The sequence below is a fragment of the Zootoca vivipara genome, chromosome 10 (assembly GCF_963506605.1).
Source record: "Zootoca vivipara chromosome 10, rZooViv1.1, whole genome shotgun sequence".
Taxonomy (NCBI): domain Eukaryota; kingdom Metazoa; phylum Chordata; class Lepidosauria; order Squamata; family Lacertidae; genus Zootoca; species Zootoca vivipara.
The window spans coordinates 66,406,560-66,427,568 of record NC_083285.1 but is presented as its reverse complement, the minus strand read 5'-3'; positions in this window follow the sequence as shown (position 1 = coordinate 66,427,568).

The window sequence follows — 21,009 nt, the reverse complement described above, 5'->3', positions numbered from 1 at the left end:
AGACACAGAGCACCATGATTTGAAAGCATGACGGAGACTGCTGGATGCAGCCAAGACACAACAAAATTCATTGCTGCTTCTCTGTTGTCATGTATGTGCAGAATGGTTTCTGTAAGTCACTTTGAACCACTTTTGTGGGAAAGCGGCATTATTTATTTATTGCCGATTTGGGTCTACGTAATGCGGGAAAGTTTCTGGGTGCCCCCACATCTTCATGGAAGGCAGAACCTACCAGGAAATCTTGCCTTCAGAAGTTCCCAGGTTCAGTACCAGCCATCTGCAGCAGAACTGGGAGTGTCCCCAGTCTGAAACCCTGGAGAGCGGAAATCAATCACTGCAGATGATGCTGAACTAGGTGGTCCAACAGCCTGATTTAAACCAAGGAATTTGTTACCAAGGAGTGTGGTGGAGTCTCCTTCTTTGGAGATCTTTAAGCAGAGGCTTGACAGGCATATGTCAAGAATGCTTTGATGGTGTTTCCTGCTCGGCAGGGGGTTGGACTGGATGGCCCTTGGGATCTCTTCCAACTCTACGATTCTATGATTCTATGGAGCCTTCCTATCTCCCTATGCTGTTAGTATCCCCAAAAATAAATCTCTCGATGCAGACAAGGGTGTTTTGGTTTAACAATAACTGCTCCAGTGTCTCCCCTTTTCCTTTTCCCCTTCACAGCTGCTCCTCAAAGCAGACAAGATATTCTTAGTTTGCAACCCAGCTGTGAAATGCCTTTTCTCTCTTTGAACGCTCACATTAGATCTAATGCAACAAATATTTGTTCCAATTAATTAGCAATGCCTATACAAAATCCACATTATTTATTGTCAAAAACATGTGGTATGGGTACCCTTGTGGCTATGCGAAAAGATGCATTGTCCCTTAATTATCATGTTAAAATGACGCCGCTTTGAATTTGTTTTTTTGTTTTGCCTCCCTGCAATTTCTCCCTCCCTGAGCTGCTCCTCTAATCACTGGCGAGCATTTCCCCTGGAAGGATCCCATGGTATAATGGAGGGTAAGCAGGACACCAGTGGCCAGCGCTATTGGATATTCTGGAAGTGAGAGCTGGGCCGAAATCCTGCTCTTCTGCTTTCAAGCAGATCGCCCTGTAGACATGAAGGCTATGTGGCATTGTGCTCACCCAGCACTGTGTCTAGCCTGCGTTAAAATGAACAAACACTACACTTAATTATAGAATCATAGAACTGTAGAGTTGGAAGGGACTCCAGGTCATCTCGTCCAGCAGGAACCTCAACTCAAGCATCGACAACAGGTGACCGTCCAACCTCTGCGTAAAAAAACCTTCAAGGAAGGAGAGCCCAGTTGGCATTGACAAAATTCTCACGATGGAGAAAGTTTTCAGTGCCTACAAATCACGGTGGCAATAGGTACAGAACATAGAAAGCTTCCTTGTACCAAGTCACTAAAAGATCACTAAAAGTCAGCATGGGTTTCTGAAAAATAAGTCATGTCAGACTAATCTGATCTCATTTTTTGACAGAATTACAAGCCTGGTAGATGAAGGGAACGCTGTGGATGTAGCCTATCTTGATTTCAGCAAGGCCTTTGACAAGGTGCCCCATGATATACTTGTAAAAGTAGCTGTCTTACTACAAAAGAATTTCAGAAATAGACTGGAAAGAGAAGTTGCTGAATTGCAACTTATCACCAAGCTCAAAACCATGGAGGGACCTGGTTTGAACAGAGATATCGGATTCTTATCTCATTATACATGATAAGCGATCTTCAGCCATCTCAACCCTTGCTTTTTCATGCAAAACCATTTGCAGTCGTTTCCGGTCATCAACAGCTATCAGTCAGTCAATCACCCATTTCCACCACCCTTCTGAGTGATCCCCCCTCCCCATCCCCACCCCTCCCCACCCCTTCTCTACATAAGTGCCTGGAAACTTCCATTTCACTGTATCTGAAGAAGTGTGCATGCACACGAAAGCTCATACCAAAATAAAAACTTAGTTGGTCTTTAAGGTGCTACTGAAGGAATTTTTTTTATTTATCTTTATCAATGACTTGGATGATGGGCTTGGGAGCATCCTGAGCAAGTTTGCAGATAACACTAAATTAGGAGGAGTGGCTAATACTCCAGAGGACAGAATCACACTTCAAAATGACCTTAATAGATTAGACAACTGGGCCAAAGCAAACAAGATGAATTTTAACAAGGAGAAATGTAAAGTACTACACTTGGGCAAAAAAAAATGAAAGGCACAAATACAGGATGGGAGACACCTGGCTCAAGAGCAGTACATGTGAAAAGGATCTAGGAGTCCTGGTAGACCACAAACTTGACATGAGTCAACAGTGTGATGCAGCAGCTAAAAAAGCCAATGCAATTCTGGGCTGCATCAATAATAGTACCACTGTATTCTGCTCTGGTCAGACCTCACCTGGAGTACTGTGTCCAGTTCTGGGCACCACAGTTCAAGAAGGATACTGACAAGCTGGAACGTGTCCAGAGGAGGGCAACCAAAATGGTCAAAGGCCTGGAAACAATGCCTTATGAGGAACGGCTTGGGGATGCGCAGCATTTTGCCTTACTTACGTTTATTTACATACTCATCTCCTTCCTCTTTAACATCAGACAGCAAAGAGAAAGGACAAAGGACAAATGTCCTATATCACAGTAACACAGTAATCCAGACATCCTCTCTCCGTCACTTCCCACAATGTGGAATGAAAACATACACCGTCATGTGATCAAAACAATCCCATGACTGCAACACAGGAAAAGAATAATAGAATCATAGAGTTGGAAGAGACCACAAGGGCCATCCAGTCCAACCCCCTGCCAAGCAGGAAACACCATCAAAGTATTCCTGACAAGGAGACTCCACCACACTCCTTGGTAGCAAATTCCACTGCCGAACAGCTCTTACTGTCAGGAAGTTCTTCCTAATGTTTAGGTGGAATCTTCTTTCTTCTCGTTTGAATCCATTGCTCCGTGTCCGCTTCTCTGGAGCAGCAGAAAACAACCTTTCACCCTCCTCTATATGACATCGTTTGATATATTTGAACATGGCTGTCATATCACCCCCTTAACCTTCTCTTCTCCAGGCTAAACAGAATCCTAACAGAATGCAGCTGCCAGGTTGGTAAGTGGGACAAAACGTTTTACAACCTACCTTTCTAGTGGTGAGACGGGAGAGGGGCATGTGTGTAGCCAGGATTTTTGTTAGGGGGGCAGACTTTTTTTGGGGTGGGGCAGAACCTTGGATTTGTATTGATTTGTATTGATTTTTACTTATTGGGCGACAGATATGGCAGGGGGCAACAGGAAGGAAACAAGGTCGGAAGAGGGCCACGGTCGGGAAAAGGTTGAGAAACACTGGTCCACTCTTGCCTGGTTTCTGTTCAGAGTCACTCGTCGCTCTCCATGGTCCTGTTTCCTTACCTTGCCCAGAATATGATAAAAGGAATTCCCCTCCTTTTTTCTTTCTTTATTTACAGACATTAAAGGTAAAGGGACCCCTGACCATTAGGTCCAGTCGTGTCCAACTCTGGGGTTGCGCGCTCATCTCGCATTATTGGCTGAGGGAGCCGGCGTACAGCTTCCAGGTCATGTGGCCAGCATGACAAAGCCACTTCTAGCAAACCAGAGCAGCACATGGAAATGCTGTTTACCTTCCCTCTGTAGCGGTTCCTATTTATCTACTTGCATTTTGATGTGCTTTCGAATTGCTAGGTTGGCAGGAGCTGGGACCGAGCAATGGGAGCTCACCCCGTCACAGGGATTCAAACCGCTGACCTTCTGATCAGCAAGCCCTAGGCTCAGTGGTTTAACCCACAGTGCCACCTGGGTCCCCATTTACAGACATTAGGGTACCACTTTTAAAAATTTACTCTGCTCCTGTGCCTTTGGCCACAGCCCATCACACATGCTCCTAGTAGGGTGATTAAAAAATAAATAAATCCCCTGTTAGGTGTCTGTCTGGTTTAGCTGCTGCTAAAGGCACAAGATCAGGGCCCGTGAAAATAAGCAGCTCTGGAAACAGGTTGGGGGGGGTTAAGGATTCTCTGTGCACAGAAAAGGGAAGGAGGAGAAAACACCCTCAAAGGGAAAATGGTTGATGAAAATCTTGGACGATGCAGAGATGGCAAAACTGATGTCACTGGTAAGAGACACAAATTTAGAATCCTGTAAAGAAACGCTTTATTATAGCCTATTAAAAAAAGTTATTTCCCATATGCGAAGACCACAGCGGGGTTTTAAGTGTAAGAAAATAGCAGAATATATTAAGAAACATGTTGAAGAGGATGAAATTAGATAAGGCGTAACCTTCAAACACAATTGTATGTAATTTGGGTTATAAACATTGGTGTTGGGGGAGTGAGAAGTCTCCAGTTTTGTTGAATCGGGATATAACTGTTGAGTAACAAATGTAACTTTCAATATGGAAAAAGAATAAAACATTATTGTTGTTATTACTTACAATTTTTAAATTAGTTTTACATAGAGATTATACATCACAAGCATAACAATTCCAAAGGAAAAACAAAAAAGAAAGGGGGGGTTCTCTCAAACCTCCTTCCCTCCCTCCCTGGGTTCCATTTCTAAATTTTATTCCTGCATGTTTTCCTGTAATCTATCAATTATACATCCATAGTATCCATGTTCATGTTCATGTTCCAAAGTTCATGTTCATGTTACTTTACAAGTGCCATTGTATTCCTGCCAATGATTTCAACTGTTAACAGTGGTCTCTCAAAAACTTAAAAAGCTATTCCAGTCTTTCACAAATATTTGGTCTTCCTGGTTTCTGACCTTTCCCATCAATCTTAACATTTTGGCATATTAATGCTGTATTGTTTTAATATTCAATTGGGAGCCGCCCAGAGTGGCTGGGGAAACTCAGCCAGATGGGCGGGGTATAAATAATAAATTATTATTATTATTATTCCATCATCTTAGTCTGCCACTCTTCTCTGATCGGTACTTTTTCTCTGGGCTAAGAGCATCCTTGTTGTTGCCATTGCAAAAATGTTGTTGTTGTTGTTGTTGTTGTTGTTGTTGTTGTTAGATTTTGGGGGCAATCCCTGCCGAGACCTATGCATCAAGCCCAGAATTAGCCTAATTAACATTGTTGGAACTAGAGTTTGCATAGCCACCTGTCAGGGATTCTTTAGTTGGGATTCCTGCATTGCTGGGGGTTGGACTAGATGACCATTGGGGTACCCTTTCAACTCTACAATTCTATGATAGTGCTGGATAGCCAAAGAACATGAGAAGTGACTGAGCATTTACACCCCATTTTCCTCCTCCCTGCCCCTTCACACTGCCTTGTTAAATGCTGGCTAAAAAATTAAGCAGGCTAGTGGGTGTTCTGCTGCAAAGTTTGTTTATTTTACATGGTGGTTTCTCCTTGAAATAGGGGAAGGGCAAAGTAACCTTTGTACTTGTGAACAGCTCTGCCTGCTGCTGCAATTTCTCCGAGAGGAATTTGTATATTGTTCGGCCGGCAGCGCCCACCTTTTGATCTTGCAGGAGGTTCAGCTATTAGCTTGCCCGCACTGGGAAAAATTCCATGTTCTTTTGGATGTTTCCTTTACAGCAGATCTTTAATTAATCTAACACAGATAGGCGTTTGATTCCCCCCTCCTCTTTAATAAAACTCTGTGTTTATTCGCTGCCCATATAATCTTATCAACCTGACCTCCACAGAAAATCAATTCACGCAGCCCGCCTTATTATATTTAAATCTATGTACTGAACTTGATACGGTGCAAAGCAGCGGAGTTCAAAAGCGGGAGAAAAATATTAGCGGGAGACCAGGGGAAGGAGAACGATGCTTGGTGCTAGTAGAAACGTTTTTCCTCTCCTAATTATATCAGGCTGGAACAAGAATCAGCAGCAGGCCTTTCTGTTGAGCCATAACATTGTTTCATCAAGGCTGGGGCTGTTTATTCTGGCGGAGGCGGCTGGGAGTTCCAGCAAGGGGGCAACCTAGGGAAGAACTCTAACTTAAAAAGAGAGAATCTGGCTTGGATGCAGAAGTTTCCTGGTTCGTTCGCCAGTTAGGACTGGGAACGCACCCATCTGAAACCTCAAAGAGCCACTGCCAGTCTGTGAAGACGATGCTGAGATACATTGACCAAGGGTCAGACTTGGAATAAAGAACCTTCCTGTGTTCCTATATGGAGAAAGCCATCCATCCTGTAGAAACGACAACGCATCCAGAATGTGGCTGCCCAAGTGGTGGCCGGGACCATATAACACCAGTCCTGAAAGACTTCCATCACCATCATTATTATTTATTGAATTTATATACCACCCAATACCCAGAGGTCTCAGGGTGGTTCACAGAACAAAATCAGAACATAAAACCACAAAATATATAATCAAAATAAAAACAACAACCCAATAACACCCCCCCCAAAAAACCCTCCACCATATTTTAAAAGGGCATAGGATTTCAATCAAATCAACCAAGGGCCTGGTTAAAAAGGAAAAGTTTTGCCTGGTGCCTAAAGGTGTATAATGAAGGCGCCAGGCGAACTTCCCTTGGGAGAGCATTCCATAATCGGGGAACCACTGCAGAGACACATTGGCTCCCAGTACGTTTCCGAGCACAATTCAAAGTGCTTAAAGCCCTTAAGTGGCCTCGGCCCTGTAGACCTGAAGGAACTGTAGAGTTGGGAGCAAGGCTCTTAAGCATATCCGGTGCCATGGTGCAAAGCTCCATTCTGGTGCCCCCCCACCCATTTCCCGGAGTTTTTTTTTAGGGAGGATGGGACTGCCGGCGGGGCTGGAGGAGGCGGGCAGCGGCTGGAGGCTGGCTCCTCTGGTGGGGAAGAGGCGGAGGCTGGATGCGGTGCCTCCCGGCTCAGCTGGCCGCTTTGTGCCACGGTGGCCACAGCAGACGGAGGCTCTGGGCGTGGCGCTGCTTCAACGCGGCATGGCAGAGGCGGGCGAGGGTGGCCAGCCTCCGCCTCTTCCCTGGCACCCTCCAGAACTTGGCACCCTGGCGCCCCACGCCACTAGCCTCTATGGGTAAGATGCCCCTGGTTGGGAGGGTCCATGCGGGTCATCTAGCCTGACCTCCTGCAATGTGGGAATCTTCCCCCCCCATGTGGGCCTCGAACCGCAAACTCTGAGAGTCTCATGCTCTCCCGACTGAGCTATCTCTCATGGTAGGTGAGGCTGAGAGGCAGTGGCTGGCCCAAGGTCATCCAATGAGCTTCATGGCTGAGTGGGCATTCGAACCCAGGTCTCTCCCAGGTCCAACAGCCTAACTGCTCCACCACACTGCCTCTCTATGGGGGTGCTGCCTTGGGGCTTCCAGCACCTGAGTCGGCAGCCCCCCCCCCACCTAATGGCTGGGCCAGCCCTGGGTCCTGTCTGATTCAGGCCTTGGTAGCTGACAGGTCCTGACAGGTATCCGTTTGCAAGGCATAATCTCTGACAGGCTTTTAAAGCTGCAGGAAATCCAGAAAGAAAAGGGAGTCTTTAAAATCGAGCAGGGTTCAGAGGAGGTAAAAATTAAATATGGCATACTTAGAAGCACTGACAAACTCATGGTGCCATAAAAATCAAGGAGAGACAAAAGAGATGGAACAAAAATGGCAAGATGGTGCCTTCTTAATATACGTGGTAATTACATAGCATTCCTTCAAAAAGCGAAAGTGGTAAGATATGAAAAGCCCAGCATCATCAAGCTTCATGCAACATTTTTAATTCCAACATATACAGTGAGTGTTTGATGCTTAAAAAGTATATATGGATACAGCATTTCTCCTTTTCCTGTCGTAGCATTCTTTAAATGTTTAATGGCATAAATTTATCACTTTAATATGGAATCGTTGAGGCTCGTTGGTGGGAAGGGTGAGGTGATTTGCACGAGGCATGTGCGAGAAAACAGAAGACAGAAACAGTGAGGTGTTGGCAGACGTTTGACAGGGTTTCTGTAGAGACGTAGCCTGAGCCGCGAGGACAATTGGATTAGCAAGGAAACCAGGCTGTCAGGTAGAAGCTGTTAAAGGGCACAAGGACCCGAATTCATTCTATGCCGTGTGGCAAGACCTTATTTTATAAGTGTGTAGGGAAGATTAGGCAAGGCAACCACCTCTCAGGTGCATGGAGACACTTACAAGAATGATGGGCGGTTGTGGAAATTGCACAGATATGACCCCATGGTGCGCAGTATGCTTTCAGATGAGATACGCCTGTGGCACTGCACAAAGTTTTGGATTGGTTTTGGGTTCGCGCAAATGTTTTGTGCCTCAAAAATAAAAAGAGCAAACTGAAGCTGCCTTGAATTTGGCTTAGCTGCTTAAAGATGAAAACAGGAATTGCGTCACAGAAGTGAGCCGTAAATGCCAAAAGGGATGAATGTCCGAACACCTACCGTGCTGTAAATCTTGCCTTCTCGGAATTTATGTTTTTGTAAGTCAATGTAAGTCACTGTACAGTAAGTCCACAGAGGTGTATTGCTGATAGGCAGATACTGAGACCATAGACGTACAACTGGTAGAGAGGGCTCTGTGTGATGTCATTTCCCCTCCTCTCCTGAAAGGAAGCAGCCTATAGCACTTCCTGTTCTTCTCTCTTCCTTTGACCGACATTGAATGCAGATGTGCCTTCTTGCTCCAGCTTGAGGCACATGCCTGAAGCTTGTTTTATACAGTGTATATAAGTATTTTGCCTGCGTGGTTTTTACTGCTGCCTTTGCTGCGAACCAATTCATGATCGTAAAGTAAGCAAATATTATTTCTGAACTTGCTTCCCAAGTTGTTGCCTGGTTCTTCGTTAAGTGAGGTAAGCTGGACTTCGTAGCTGGACTTGCTCAAAACAAAGGTTTTGTGATAGCCTGAGATTCGGACTCAGGTGCTGAACCTGAGGTATCTCAGCCTGCACAAGGTTCCCTGCCTCCAGAACCAGCTGAGCCGGGTCTAGGGCCTGAGCTTGAAGGGTCCTCAGCTGTGCAGGATCCTCAGGTGCAGTCATCTGCTGAGTCTGCTCTGGGCCCTGATGTGATGGAGGACCCATTGCCTGCAGCTGTTCCTCTCCCAGCCCCATCAGGGGAAGCCGAGGCTGCCCCTGGGTCCGATAACCCCCCAGCCTCTCCTGAGCTGCGGAGGCGCAGGGCAGAGGCGAAGGGAACTAAGTTCTTACAGGAGGAGTGCTCACCGGAGGATTGGAGCCACCCTGCCGGACTGACCCCTTGCTGGAATCCTGGACCTAGGACCAGACTTTGACCCTGCTTTATAGACAAACCCTTGGCGTGTTCCTGACCTCTGGCTACCTGGCTAGACCCACAGACTGTTTCCTGACTCTGCTTTTGCCCAGCCCCTGAACTTGGCTGCCTCGCTTGGACCTACTGCTGCTGACCTGGACTGTTAACCATGCCTCTGCTCGACCCCAGGTGAGTTCCTGGTCATCCCAACTCCGGGGCCAGCACAGGTTATGCTGCTCAATCCCTCTGCTTTTAATTTTGCAGCCAAGGATGGGATGTTGAAACTCCTGGATGTTGAAGGATGGGATGCTGAAATTCCTATATATCCTCTTCAACCCCTTAAAACCCATCCCACACTTTTGCCCCTCTTTTGGGGGTGCCAGGCATTACTGGGTGGCATCGATGTGGGCAGGGGTGTCATCCTCAAGGCAATGGCAGCCATTTTTGAATGGAAAGGAAATTCCAGCACAGGGCCTGTTGCCATTCACAGTGATGGTGTAGAGAAGGAAAGGGATATGGAGTATGTGGGCTTCTCTGTTGTCCCACCCCAGCCTCATTGGCGGAGGAAGCGGAGGCGGGGAGAGTGCATTCCCCCCGGCAGCATGATCCCGGTGGGGTGCTGTAAGGGGGAGGGCTTATACAGAACCCCCCCTTCATCTGAAGCAGCCCGTCTCCCAGCAGTCATGAGAGCGAAGGGTCTGATGGAGGGAGTCAGGAAACGGAGAGGGAGTGCCAGGGCTCTGGAAATATCCAAGAGACCCTGCTCCATAGGCAGGAAGAGAGGGAGGCGGAAAGAGAGGACAGGAATCGGTCTGACAGAAGACCCGTCCCCCCCGATGCCGGAATTGAGGAGGAGGAGGAAAGGGAGACGCTTCTCAGTTCCGAGGCTTTTATGCTGGTCCAGAACGCGGAGGGGGGCAGTGCAGGAATCTGACTCGAGTGAGTAGACATGAAATCAGCAGTTCGTTACACTGTAAATAATGTGCACCAATAAAAACGTCTGAAAGACAACCATGTGGAAGGTTGTTACTCAAGAGTAGTCACCACATCCCTGACAGGTGCCATCACAGCTGTCCCCTCCGCGCTGGGCACCATGCCCCCAGGGCGTGCGCCACGCCCCTGCCCAGTCCTGCCCCCTTTAGTCAATATACTGGCACACTGAGTGTGTTATGTTGATGTTTTGATCGTGCTGCCATCGTAGCTGGTGTTGTCCCAAAGAACCGGCACCACTGATTCCTAAAGCCCCCTTAGCCAGAATAAGTCTCATATAGGATTGCTCCCACAGTTAACTAAATAATTGCATGCTGGAGAGGGGAGCAGAAATGTTTGTGTGTGTGTGTGTGTGTGTGTGTGTGTGTGTGTGTGTGTATTTTAAACAAGAAACTTCTGTTCCCCTCCTCCCTCTTATGGGCACATGGAATTAAACACATGCCTGTCACTTAGATTTTAGCAGTGAGCAGCACAGAATAGATGCTAGCCCTGGAGAACAATCATCTCTCGTGATAAAGACCCTGCAAACTATAATTTGGCTGCCAAAGTCATAATCAGGTGTTGGCTTAATTAAAACCCCTTGAAGTGATGTGTAGGAAAGGGGGGTGGAGGTGGGCAGAAACACAAACATTTCTTTTTTAAATAAAAAATAAAAAGCATCTCTCATCTGCGATTACTTCCAACTCTCCACCGAGCGTTCCATGCGGAATACAAATCAGTTTGCCATAGTGACGCATGTTTGCTGCTTTCTCGCTGTCGGAAAACAGTGATCCAAAGGCGGCGGCGGCTGCTAAGAATCTGTACGTAAGTCAAAGTCTCGGAGTTTGTGCCCCTATTATATCTCTATGGGCCCCTTAGAGCTATTGTATCGATTGATTGATGTGGCATCCACCTCCCAAGCAGCTGAAAAGCTAGGTGGAACTCACTCTCCTTGCATCTTCCAGCCTGGCTGGCATGCAAAGATAATGTGCTTTTGCTTCCACGGGAGGAGATGGGACAGCTAAAACTGGGCTGTAATACCCCACAACTGATTTTCAAAACAAGATGCTACACCTACAAGCTCTGCCTTCATTTACTTCTTCCACCTCTGCTTCTGCTGTGAATGCAGAAGGTCCCTGGTTCAATCCCCAGCATCTCGGGTATGGCTCGGAGAACATCCTGTCTGAAATCCTGAAGAGCTGCTGCCAGTCAGTGTAGACAATACTGAGCTACATGGATCAATGGTCTGACTCCATACAAGACAGCCTCCTACGTTCCTAGGATCACGCCACCTGGGAATTCTTTGCTGTCAAGTAGTTGCTCCATATTGTAGCCCTGCTGTCTTGCTCCCTGCTTGTTTATTACTTGGGAAGTGCTTTACAGAGTTTGGAAACGGTGTCGTTCAAAACCACCGACTTTTTGTCTCTTAGTTCTGGTGTGCTCAAAATATAGCAGTTGATTCAGACAAACACTTCCCCATTGCAGAGACTGTCATAAAGAAGTGTGGCACCGACATGGCAGTTTCTCTCTCCTGTCGGGAACAAGGGCTGCAGGCACCGGCCGTTGCGTTTCATTATTAGGGATTATTAATAGCAATATATCTAATCGTAGCACGCTAAAGAAGACAGTTGGTAATTGCAATTCCACTGGCTAAAATTATGAGCGTTTCAGCACACCATCTGCTGATGGCTACCTCAAAAGTATTAAAATAGAAGCAGAATTTACATAACGTCTGGCTGCGGAGTCTCTGCAGACCTCCGTGATGGAGGAGGATCTCTCTCTGGGCATCCGTTACACAAAGGAGGATAAAATAATGGCACCTGTGAGCCTCCCCAACGTAGGCTCTTCCTGGTCATGGAATACTAGAGTCCTCATTGCTTCTAGCTGAGTCAACGGGAATCCATGAGCTTTTAGCAGATGGGAACATTCCTTCGTGGAGAGTTTGCAGGCTGAAGAGGCTCAGGGCCACTTGACTAGCTGGGCAATGGTGAAAATCGGGCAGGCAGTTGGGAGCAGGTAGGGAGGTAGTCTTCCCACAGCTTGGGCCCATGGGGAATGGCAAGTGGCCAGGTAAAAATCAGGGGCATGTTCCAAAGCATGACATTTGACTCAGTGTTATGTGTCCAATAATGCCTCCTTTTGCTCAAATCTGACATCAGGAATCGCAAGACAGAGAAACCAGGAGGAGAACACTTCAGTCTCCCAGGACATTCTATACAAGATCTCAAAGCAGCTGTCTTATTACAAAAGAATTTCAGAAATAGACTGGAAAGAGAAGTTGCTGAATTGCAACTTATTGCCAAACTTAAAACCATGGAGAGATCTGGTCTGGATAGAGACATTGGATTCTTATCTCATTATACATAATAAAGCTACCGTATTTCTAGCCATCTTACCCCTTGCTTTTTCCTGTAAGACCAATTGCAGTCGTTGACAGTCATCAACAGGTTTACCACACCTATCAGCCAATCACCAATTCCCACCACCCTTCTAAGTAATACCCCTCCCCACCCTCTGACTATACATAAGGGTCTGGTGACTTCTGTTTCAGTGTATCTGAAGAAGTGTGCATGCACATGAAAGCTCATACCAATGACAAACTTAGTTGGTCTCTAAGGTGCTACTAGAAGGATTTTTTTTTTGTTCCTTTTATTCAGTTGTCTTAGCTATTGCTGCCTTCACTGCACTGTAGCAGTGGCTCCACATTGCAAAGCAGAACACAGGAAGTTGCCTTTCACCCAGTCAGGTGCTGGGGTCCATCTAGCAGTGGCTAGATCTACACAGCTATATTTTAAAAAATGCTCTAGAATCGCTCTGCAAAAGAAAAGAAAAACTGTTGTAAAGTTCACAATTGAAATATCATTGAGTTGCGATTTCAGCTCTGCAGCGCCATCTGGTGTCACAGTGTTTTAACGCATTTGTAACGCTGTATTTTGACTAATGTAGCGGAGTCCTTCATGTTGTCTGCACTAACTAGCAGTGGCATTAGGGGATTCCTAATCCTGCCTTGAGGGACATGGGTGGCGCTGTGGGTTAAACCCACAGAGCCTAGGGCTTGCCCATCAGAAGGTTGGCGGTTCGAATCCCCGCGACAAAGTGAGCTCCCGTTGCTCGGTCCCAGCTCCTGCCAACCTAGCAGTTCGAAAGCATGTCAAAGTGCAAGTAGATAAATAGGGACCGCTACAGTAGGAAGGTAAACGGCGTTTCTGTGTGCTGCTCTGGTTTCACCAGAAGCGGCTTTGTCATGCTGGCCACATGACCTGGAAGCTATACACCGACTCCCGCAGCCAATAACGCGAGATGAGTGCCGCAACCCCAGAGTCGGTCACGACTGGACCTAATGGTCAGGGGTCCCTTTACTTTTACATTTAATCCTGCCTGGGACCTTCTGCATGCAAAGGACCTCAGAAGCTCAGGCACTGCAACCTGTAAAGCTTTCCTATTTCCCATTTTGCCTGCAAGCCACATACCATCGCATCATTGTCCATTTGTACTTGCTGTTTGTTTTTTTCTGCTGGCAAGAGCGTGGAAGAAAAAGAGGTGCCATCTGCTCTGCATTTTGCATGATCTGCTGTCACTGTCACACAAGCTTCATATTCTGAGATCGCATTAACCTGTTGTTTGTTTATCAAAGTGCTGGATCAAAGAGACTTAACAATGCTTCTGCAGAAAAGAGATAGTGATCGCCATGCTAGTTCCTTACTGAGTAAATAACCTGTGCTAGTCACATACAATTAATCAATTTGCTGTTTCGCAAGGGAATTGGCAAACCCTGAACTTCCCGAGGCAAGGAGCAAGGAGCCGACTGGCTGTTTTCTGTTCACGCAAGCAGTTAACCGAACTCCTTGCTTTCCCCGGCAGTGGAAGCCGATGAAACTGCTGGAATTACACCTGGAGCGGCAAAGACTCTGTCAGCACAAACGTGAGAACCCCAGTGGGTCAAAAAAGAGCCGTGCAGAGAAGTTTGCTCCTGGAATTGAGCAGAACTGTGCAGTGAATATAATAGCCCATAATAGCTGTACTTCAGCATCTGGTCTCCTATTCTTCAGCACAAATCGCTGGCATAATTCAAGACCCTGGAATGAACCGATAATGTTCTTAAACAAAAAATTTTTTTCCTTCAGTAGCACCTTAAAGACCAACTAAGTTTTTATTTTGGTATGAGCTTTCGTGTGCATGCACACTTCTTCAGATACAGTGAAATGGAAGTTTCCAGGCACTTATGTAGAGAAGGGGTGGGGAGGGGTGGGGATGGGGAGGGGGGATCACTCAGAAGGGTGGTGGAAATGGGTGATTGACTGACTGATAGCTGTTGATGACCGCAAACGACTGCAAATGGTTTTGCATGAAAAAGCAAGGGTTGAGATGGCTGAAGATCGCTTATCATGTATAATGAGATAAGAATCCGATATCTCTGTTCAAACCAGGTCCCTCCATGGTTTTGAGCTTGGTGAACCAGAAGACAGAAAAACCAGTAGGAGAACACTTCAATCTCCCAGGACATTCTATACAAGATCTCAAAGTAGCTGTCTTACTACAAAAGAATTTCAGAAATAGACTGGAAAGAGAAGTTGCTGAATTGCAACTTATCACCAAGCTCAAAACCATGGAGGGACCTGGTTTGAACAGAGATATCGGATTCTTATCTCATTATACATGATAAGCGATCTTCAGCCATCTCAACCCTTGCTTTTTCATGCAAAACCATTTGCAGTCGTTTGCGGTCATCAACAGCTATCAGTCAGTCAATCACCCATTTCCATCCCCCCTCCCCATCCCCACCCCTCCCCACCCCTTCTCTACATAAGTGCCTGGAAACTTCCATTTCACTGTATCTGAAGAAGTGTGCATGCACACGAAAGCTCATACCAAAATAAAAACTTAGTTGGTCTTTAAGGTGCTACTGAAGGAAAAATTTTTTTTTATTTTACTTCGATCCAGACCAACACGGCTACCTACCTGTAACCATGTTCTTAAACAGCTCGACTTACCTTTGAAACCTCCTCCCCTATGTTGGGGAACCGTGGGGTTTTTGTTTGTTTGTTTGTTTTTACAGCTCATGAAGACTTTCTTTCCTGGGCAACAGGATTGCCTTCAGGAGGCTCAGGGCTTGCATAACTCCACACCCTCCAACATTTCACTGATGAGAATAGGGACGTCCTAAGGCAAAGTGGGGCGACCCAGGTGGCGCTGTGGGTTAAACCACTGAGCCTAGGGCTTGCTGATCAGAAGGTCGGCGGTTCGAATCCCTGTGACGGGGTGAGCTCCCGTTGCTTGGTCCCAGCTCCTGCCAACCTAGCAGTTTGAAAGCACGTCAAAATGCAAGTAGATAAATAGGTACCGCTACAGCGGGAAGGTAAACGGCGTTTCCATGTGCTGCTCTGGTTTGCCAAAAGCTGCTTTGCCACATGACATGGAAGCTATACGCCAGCTCCCTCGGCCAATAATGCGAGATGAGCGCGCAACCCCAGAGTCGGTCACGACTGGACCTAATGGTCAGGGGTCCCTTTACCTTTACCTTTAAGGCAAAGTGAGACATTCTGGGATCAAATCAGAAACCGGGACGGCTTCTCTAAATCAGGGGTGTCCCAGGAAAATAGGGACACTTGGAGGGTCCTCAATAAAACGGTCACTGAAAAACTCACAATAACAGTCCTCTCTCTCCCCTCTCCATTTGTGCAATAGGCTGTTTTTCTATACTGTACACACCCATCTCTTAACTCCATCCAGGTGTAATAAGCAAAAATCTGCCCTTATTCCCTTATGGGGTACACAAGAGCCCTTATTGGGTTCTCCATCGGTTGGGAGAATATAACAGAGGCCAACCAGAGAAGTTTGAGAAGCAAAGCCTTTATTTTTGCTGTTGCAACAGGGTCCTTCCCCTCACGCAGGAGAACAAGGAAGGAACCCAGAACAAAAGAGAACCTCCACTTTTATCAGTTTTCCCATCACCAAGAAACGCCCCCAAAATACATCATTCCTACATCACAGCTATGTAATCAATACCTCACAGAAAAGGAGGGTTCAAGGTAGAAATCTGAGCACCTTTGACACCTCTCCCAGTCCTCCTCTCACCCCTCCCAGGTGTGAATTCCTAAACACAAAGAAACATTTTCGTAAGAGTTGATCACTGTCTTTTGTTCAGAGGAGTCTTCCATTGTGAATGAGATGGCTAGCAGTCTGGCACCATTGATGGGGAATTATGGCTCCCAAGTTGCTAGTCATGTGGAAATGTGTGCATATGCTGATCCTTAAGCCTTCCTTAAGGCAGGGTTGAGTCCAAGCGGGAGGGGTGAGGGTCTTTGAAGCGGAGCAGAGATGGGGAAGATGGCGTTGAACAGGATTCTGGGTAGCTGCAGCTGTCAAATTCGGTCACCCCTCTCTGTTCCTTAATAATGATGTCCTGTTTCTCCCCCCCCCCAATATAATTTTCTATAACACAGGGAAGCAGCAGTTAGGATGTGAGTCCAGGGATGTCTATGAGGCAGAGCCATGGAGGAGTTTGGCTGGCAGCGAGTGGCGGCGGAGGTTTGAGAGCTAGAGAGAGAGGCCTGGAGGACTGTATTTGGCCCCCAGGACCAAGATTCCCCACCCCATCGTAAGACTTTGCAGGGTAAGTCTTGTGCACTGTCACATTCAAGCGCAAGGGTAGACATGTCGCTTCAAACCCCCCCCCCCAAAAAAAACCAGCCAAAGCTGTAGGCTGTCTCGCATGCCACCACCCCTCTTTAGCCCAGCATTGTCCTATCATTTTGTGAATTATTCCCCCTCTGTTTGTGGGGTTTTCTTTTTCAAATGCCTCTCCCATTTTCCCTCTCCAGAAATCACATCTCTATTTCTGTGTGTGTGTGAGAGAGAGAGGGAGAGAACAAATTACCATTCCCAGCCCATTACGCAGAGGCAAGATATCACGCTACTTGGACCTCGAAGGGAGCGTTGTGCTGAAATCTGTTTTTTAATCACTGAGAAAGGCCCTTTTCTCTTCCCCCCTCTCTCTCCCACTCCCAGACAAGACTGAAGGGCCTGATCAAAAGCATCTTTTTGGGGAGAGCATCCTTGCAGCTCCAGCTGGGGTGGAGAGACTAATCACGGCTGGTGCTGCTGGCCCTTGATGCTCTCGGCAGGAGGCCCTCAAATGTGTCTGAGATGATTCTACAGCTTGGTCATGTTTTTTCCCCTCCTGATGAATAACTCTGCGGGGAGCAGGAGGCCTGTTGAAGGTCATGAAACATTTCTGCTGACATTGATGTTAAATGCTAAATTCCCTCTTGCTTTGTACTCTTGAAGTGGGAGGACAGGCTCTCGCTCTCCCTTGCCAGGCATCTATTTACTAAACTGCCTGTGTGCAAGGAGGGGCCCCATCCACCGCCGGCCAGCCCCAGCCCCAGTATCCAGTCTCCGTTGGGGAGATGAGTCCTTGGCAGTTTCTGGTCGCAAGCCTCCTTTGAGTTTCTGCTTGGCAATGCAGTACTGGATCCTGCACTTAACTTTCCCAGAATTTGACTATTTATGAAAGCCAGCATTTCAAAAGCAGCAACAAACTTTTAACTCTCAAAAATGCATAAGGAGATGACTTAATTCAGAGCCAGGACAATGGTGTATTGCCTGGGGGAGCCAATGTGTTATTTTCCAGGTGTTGTTGGACTACAAAGCCCATCATCCTTGACCACTGGAGGGCACCATGCTACCTAACCCTAGACCGCATTGTAATCTAATATCCATATCCATGCCTAGCGGGGGGCAGTGGGGAATTTCAAATAATTGTAGATATACAAAATCCATGGCATTTCAGCCTAAGCCTTTGAAATTTGAGTTCTTTGGATCCATCCCCTTTCCTTGCATCTTTTGATTTGTGGAAGGCACCAGATATTTGTAAAGTTTCGTACGTCAACTGTCAGATACAAAATAGCACTGCATGCCAGCTATCAAGTACTGTACGGCCGAATTCTAAATACCATTGCATGCCAACAGCCACATGCGAAATACCGTTGCATGCCAAATATCAACAATTGTGAAATTCAAAATACTGCTGCATGCCAACTATTAAATACTGTTGATAGAAAATACCGTTACACGCTAGTAATCAAATACTGTTGAAGTCTAACAATTTGTAGAGGAAAAACTTTTGGTTTTGCAGCAAAAACAGAGTCCTGTAGCACCTCAAAGACTGCAGAATTTATTATGGCATGAGTTTTCAATCAACACTTCACACATCTAACAAAATGGACTGTAGTCCAAGAAACCTCATGCTGTTGTACATTTCTTGGTGTTTAAGGTGCCACAATACTACGCCACTGAAAACCCAGCATAGTGTTTCAAGGGACAGACTACAACGGGGAAGACTTGAATTCAAATTCTCACTCGGCTATGAAGCAAACTGAGTCATCTTTCTCCTTTGGCAATCACTCATAGCTGAGTAAGTTTGTCTTCTATAAACACTGTTTTAACAATGAGTCTGTAAGTAACTATGGAGGCCAATTCTGGATCCACACGTCCTTCCACAGTGGGGACATAGGTTTCCGGGTGGGAAATTCTGGGTGCGAGACTGCTCAGCCACCTCCCCCCCCCCCCCCGTGATTTCCATAACAGAATAGAGTAGTTGCTTTGGAAGATGATCATCAGGCACCCAAACAATATGACCAGTCCAACGAAGTTGATGTTGAAGAATCATCTCTTTGACACTGGTGATCTTTGCTTCTTCCAGTATACTGGCATTAGTTTGCCTGTCTTCCGAAGTGATGTGTAAAATTTTTCGGAGACACCGTTGATGGAATATTTCGAAGAGTTGGAGATGGCGTTTATAAGTGGTCCATGTTTCACAAGCATACAGTAAGGTTGGTAGCATACAGTTAGCTTTGTAAACGAGCATTTTGGTTTCCCTGTGAATGTCCCGGTCCTCAAACAAGGGTGGTCTAGGGCAAAGGGGTCCAGTGAATGCTCCCTGACTCAAAAGTTCCATAGGCCTTCACTTTTGATCTCCAAACCACAGAACCAGTCGGAACACACAGATATCTACAGACGACCATTTTATTACAGTTTATATTACAGCAGAATTGCCTATTAGGCCACCTGGGCTTTTTCATAATGGGGTCTGGATGGTTCCTCACTACAGCAATAAGCAAGTAAGTCAGACAGGCCTTGCTTTGATGTTTGGGCAGTGCCCCTGCCACTTTTAGTCCGTCTTTCTCCACTCAGCCTGGAATGAAAAACTTCCAAGTTGAAACGGGATTGAGGAAAGTAGGTACCCGTATTGGGGCTACCATTGGAGATGATGGAAGGTGTCCGTTGCAATGGGATTTGTAGTCTATTTCTTCAATACCCACAGCACTGTGATTGTCAGGGGATTGTTGAGGCTACTCTCGAGTAAAGAGACTCCAGTCCGCACTGTCTTTAAGAGTTTTATTGTGCATACTATTTACAGTGCAGAGATAACAGAGAACATGACCTAGTCTGATTCAGAACCTGGCAATGGCTGCCTCCTGCTTTTCGGCCAGCATAAAAGCCTGGGCACCCCAAAACGCTGCCCCTTCGCCCTACGTGTGGGCGCACGCCTCAATTCGGGCGCCGGAAGGAGAGGTTTCCCCTCTTGCTGGCTGGGGTAGCGCCTGGGCTCCGACATCTCGCTGAGTCCCTCATCCGCTCACCCTCGACTAGAGGGCTCTGACATGTCTCTGAGCCCTTCCTGCATTCTCTGTTCTCCACTAAGCCCTCTCTCCAAACCGCTCCGTTCCTCATTCCCTCCTCCCGACTCGCTGCTTGTGCTGTCGCTGGGCGAAATGCTGGTCAGGATGATGGGGGGGAGGGCTCCCTGTAAGGAGTCCCCCTGACAGTCATGAATCAGGAAACTTAACTTGGTCATGGCAGCGGCCGCTGGGGAACACACAAAAGGATGCAATTAATTATTATTGTTTTGAATCTTATTGTGGTGGTATCTTCCTTGGCGGGTTGTGCAAATCACTATTCTGAATAATGCTTTTTGTAGGGCAAGGGCACCGGGGATGAATTTATGGAGCCAAGTGGGCAGTGGCCCAAAAAACGGTTTGGGAACTACTCTGCTAATGGGACAAGTGTGTTGGATGCTGCTCAGTGTGTTAGAAGACTGTTTCAAGCCAACACTGTCACGTTCTAGAGGCAGGTAGGTAGCCGTGTTGGTCTGAGTCGAAGCAAAATAAAAAAATTCCTTCAGACCAGACTTAACATGGACAATGGTACCAGAGCCTGCAATAAACCCAGATGCCAACTTTGCTGCCACATACACCCGGACAACATCATTACTGGCCCCAACAACATCCAACATACCATCTCAGGACTATTTAATTGCTCATCTTCTAACATTGTGTATGCCATCAAATGCCAACGGTGCCCTTCAGCTCTCTATATTGGACAAACAGGCCAAACCCTACGCCAAAGGATAAATGGACATAAATCTGACATCAGGAACCATAAGACTGAAAAACCAGTAGGAGAACACTTCAATCTCCCAGGACATTCTATACAAGATCTCAAAGCAGCTGTTTTATTACAGAGAAATTTCAGGAACAGACTGGAAAGAGAAGTTGCTGAATTGGAAATCATTACCAAGCTTAAAACCATGGAAGCACCTGGGATGAATACAGACATCGGATTCTTATCTCATTATGCATGATCAAGCTTTCTTTAGCACCTCAGCCCAGGACTAATTGCAGCCATCAGCAGCCATTAACAGCCATCTACAGGTTTACCACTCCCATCAGCCCATCACCCATTTCCACCCCCCCCACCCTCTGTCTATACATAAGGGTCTGACACTTCTGTTTCTAGTGTCTCTGAAGAAGTGTGCATGCACACGAAAGCTCATACCAAAATATAAACT